The sequence below is a fragment of the Galeopterus variegatus genome, unplaced genomic scaffold (genome assembly GCF_000696425.1).
Source record: "Galeopterus variegatus unplaced genomic scaffold, G_variegatus-3.0.2 Scaffold624, whole genome shotgun sequence".
Taxonomy (NCBI): Eukaryota; Metazoa; Chordata; class Mammalia; order Dermoptera; family Cynocephalidae; genus Galeopterus; species Galeopterus variegatus.
The window spans coordinates 574119-578653 of NW_007726735.1; positions in this window are offsets into that span (position 1 = coordinate 574119).

The window sequence follows — 4535 nt, forward strand, 5'->3', positions numbered from 1 at the left end:
TGCTTCAGGGCCGAGCTGCCCTAATTCAAGATGGCGGAGGGCGCTTCGGCTCGGGGGGAAGTGAGCCACGCTACTCCGGAAGGGAAGGGAAGGCGGGGAGAGAGCAGGCGGGTGGATGACCCGCTGTGGGTTGTGGGTGGGGCGGCCCCGCGGCCCTGGGATTCACGCTTGGGGCTAGAGAGAGCGAGCGAGAAACTCGCCTGCTCCTTGGAATCCAGTCGAGGGCCCAGGGCCAGGGGCGGTGGACGAAGTCGCCCCGAGCGGCTCGCCTCTGGCCCGAGAAGAGGCGGCCCTGGGAGCCGGCGTCCCGCCCCCGGCGGCCTCCTTCTCCGGCCCTTCTCCCGGGCTGCGCGCGCGCTGACCCCGGCTCTCGGAGTCTCGGGGGCTGCGGCGGGAACCGCTGAGCGAGCTGGACTGGACCCTCCCTCTGAGGACTGGCTGGAAGAGCAGAAGAAGGAGCGCGACGGGTCAGCCCCTCAGCCCAGAGGTCAGGCCGCGGGTCCCCTGTCCCTGGTCCTCTGTCCTTTGCCCAGCCCTCTTGGCTAGAGAGTCCGCGACTTCCCCACGCTCCTTCTGCTTCTCCTTTGAGTATATCACCAAGCTCTCTAGCCGGGTGATTTCTCCTTGCTTTTGCCAGGAAGGATATACACAAGTATATATCTGGAGAATATCTGTCCTCATCGCTATCCCTGCCCTTTTCAAAGTTTAACTTCAGTGGGAATCTTCCTTTCCTGGACCATTTGACGGTTCCCGCTCCAGGCGCCGTCTTTTTTAGCAACTGGAATCACATTCAGGTTAAATCTTAAAAACAAAACAAAACAAAAAACAGCTACAAAACTACAGAGTTGTTCTCTCCAGCCCAAGAAGGGCAAATGGACTTTGGAGTTAAGATGCAGGGGGGTGAACCAGTGTCAACAATGAAAGTCTCAGAGAGCGAAGGAAAGCCGGAGGGCCTGGGCACAGCGGTGCCCCCGAACAAGAACAGTAGCCACAGCAGCTGTGGGGGTGGAATCAGCAGCAGCAGCCGCGGTGGCAGTGCAAAAGGCTGGCAGTACAGGTATGGTCCTTTCTGCATGGTGATTTTCTGGGGTGGAGGTGGACGTGAGTATGCTGGAGTGTGCAATCCTGCAGTTATTGAAAGGTAAAGTTAACCCACTGACTTCCAGACGCAGCTGATACATCTCGTTTGGACCTGGGATCTCACTTTTCATTAGCAAGGTTTAATTCATTTATTCATTTATCCAACAGGGATTTATTGAGGGCGTTTGGGGGAATACAGAAATGTATTCCCGAACTTCCTCTCCTCTGATTTAATTTTGAGTTCACTTCTGTTTTTTGCCTGTGTTGTAATTTGTTTACAAGCTTGCCTTCTTTGATAGACTTTCCAGGGCAGGGCAGGAACTGTTTAACTCTGCTCTCTCCTGACGCTGGCAAATACTAGGCGTTCAAAACTTATTTGTCTAGTGATTGGAGTAATTGAATCAGAAAAGATTCTTGCCCTCAGGGTGTTGGTGACTTAGAAAGGAGGATGTACATAAATAATTTGAATAGTAGGGCAAAGATACAGGTACTGGTGCCTCATACTCTAAATCTGAGCCTGGAGATGTTTCAGTTGATCAGCCCTCTTAAATGCTCTCTCTTGATGAGAAATTCTGTATTTGTTAGTTTTCATTTGAATGAAAAACTTAAGAAACAGGAAGAGAATATTGGAGAAGCAACAGAATTTTGATTTGTTTTTGTTTTTTGATGACTAAAGCATAGGAGAAATAACTATCCAGAATCTTAAGAATGAAAGAAATCAGGACATCCAATGGTATTGGAACTAAAGGGATGAATTCTTAAGTTTTGGTTAACTGACTGTCTGTGTGCCTAACTCTAGTCCTTTTTAGCCCTTGTACTATTTATGTTTGTGAAATTTGTGTGAAACTTGGAAGCAGTTAAAGCCAAGATTTTGTGAAGGATATACATTTATTATGAATAATACGCATATATGTGAAATATGCATAACTGTAATAACATATAGAAACAAAAAGTGTAGATGATTATAATTTTATTGGTAAATGATTGTAGGACAGGAGAGTATATTTAGTTAATGTGAAATGTCTAGCCTCACTTTGGAAATGATCCTTTTGTGTGTGTGGTCTAAGACTAACTATAAGATTATGAATCACTTGGCAGGAATATTCTGCTATAACTTAAAGAAGCAAATAAAGCAAAATTCAGAGGTCAGTCTTTTACTATCCTCAACTCTTTGAAACCGAGTGTCAGTTAAATTGAAAAATGAAACATTTCTTAACACTGGGGAGAGTTGTCATAAAGCAAACTTTCATTCAGATCCCTATTATCTCTTATTTAGGGTATTATTTAATGGCTATATAATTTTCAAACTAGGATCTGTTGGCAGCATAAATGGAAAAGGTCATTAGAGGAACTGTAACAGAGAAAATGGCAACTTACAATGTAAAACATTCAAAGATTTTTTTAAAAATTAACATGCTAGGGCCAGCCCATGGCTCACTTGGGAGAGTTTGGTGCTGATAACACCAAGGCCGAGTTCGGATCTCTATACAGGGATGGCCAGTTAGCTCACTTGGGAGAGCATGGTGTTTACAACACCAAGTCAAGGGTTAAGATCCCCTTATCGGTCATCTTTTAAAAAAAAAAAAAAAAATTAACATGTAGACTCAGCTCTATTACTTCCTAGCACAATAATCATAGCCACAGTGAGCTTAAGTCATGCAGGAAAGCACACTCTATTTAAGAAGACAAAGAACTGTACAATACAGCGATGAACAATTTCAAGGAAAATAGCTAAAATTAAAAAAAAAAAAAAAGATGGGCTGGCTCATGGCTCACTCGGGAGAGTGCGGTGCTGATAACACCAAGGCCACGGGTTCGGATCCTATATAGGGATGGCCGGTTAGCTCACTGGCTGAGCGTGGTGTTGACAGCACCAAGCTAAGGGTTGAGATCCCCTTACCGGTCATCTTTTTAAAAAAAAAAAAAAGATGCGTGTCTGGAAAATTCACTTAATGTAGAACTCTTCCCCGAGGATGAGGATAAGTAAGGCATTACTACATTTACATCCTGACATATATTTTGATTTTAATGTGGCTTGCCCAAGGCTAATTCTTCAACCCTGCTGTCAATCTAATTGATCCCTTTGTCCTCCAAGACATTGATCAAGCAGTTTTTCCCATTGTCCTGTATTTCTCCTTCCCTGGCTTTTTATTCTTTTTTTTTTTTTTTTAAAAAGATGACCGGTAAGGGGATCTTAACCCTTGACTTGGTGTTGTCAGCACCACGCTCACCCAGTGAGCAAACTGGCCATCCCTATATGGGATCCAAACCCGTGGTTTTGGTGTTATCAGCACCGCACCCTCCCGAGTGAGCCACAGGCTGGCCCCTTTTTTTGATATTCTTTTCTTTTTTTTTTTTTTCTTTTTTTTTGTGACTGGTAAGGGGACCGTAACCCTTGGCTTGGTGACGCCCGCACCACGCTCAGCCAGTGAGCTCACCGGCCATCCCTATATAGGATCCGAACCCACGGCCGCTGCGCTCCCAGTGCCGCACTCTCCCGAGTGAGCCACGGTTCGGCCCTCCTGGCTTTTTATTCTGAGGTTCAAAGTCTGAAGACTTTAAAAACAAAAACAGCAATAATAACAAAAGCCAGCTTAATCCTTTCCTCTTGAAAGCAATTTATTTTCATTGCCTCCATTTCCTCATCTCTCTTTTATTGCACAACCCATGGCATTTGGCTCTGTCCTCACCAAGAATATGAATGAAAAACAATGAGCTTTTGGATTCTTATTCCGATTGATTTCTCTATAAGTCTATGCTGTTAGAATTGGTTTTTGGGTTTTTTTTAGCAGCTGGCCGGTGCAGGGATCCAAACCCTTGACTGCAGTGTTGTAACACCATCCTGTAACCATCTGAAGAACTGGCCAGCCTAGAATTCTTTTCTTAACTTTTTTGACACTGCTACTTTCCCTCTTTACTCTTTTCACTGTTCCTTTCTCAGTTTCATTGGTTGGCTCTTCTTTCTTTTAAAACTGATGTGATACTCCACTGTCTTCTCTTACACTACGAGCTTTCTGGTTTATCTCATTCTCGTCCATAGCCTCAGATTCTTGAGCCAGGAAACCTCTTTCTGGCATTCCAGAGCCATGTATCTATCCAACTGCCTACCTGATCATTTCTGTTAGATATCCATCCCATCACTACTTTTAACTCTAATCTTTACTGTAATTTGTTTTATGGATTGTCAAAACATAGTGAGGACTCTGTGGTTCAGAACCTGGGCTTTGGCTTTGCAGACTTAAAAATTTAATTGGTGTGATATTTTCAAGATTCATTAATATTGAATATTAATATTGTAGCATGTACCATTACTTCACTTCTTTTTATGGCCAAATACTATTTCATTATATGAATGTACCACATGTTGTTTATTCATCCACCAGTTGATGGACATTCGGGTTGTTTCCATTTTGTGGCTGTTATGAATAATGCTGCTATGAACGTTTGTGTTCAAG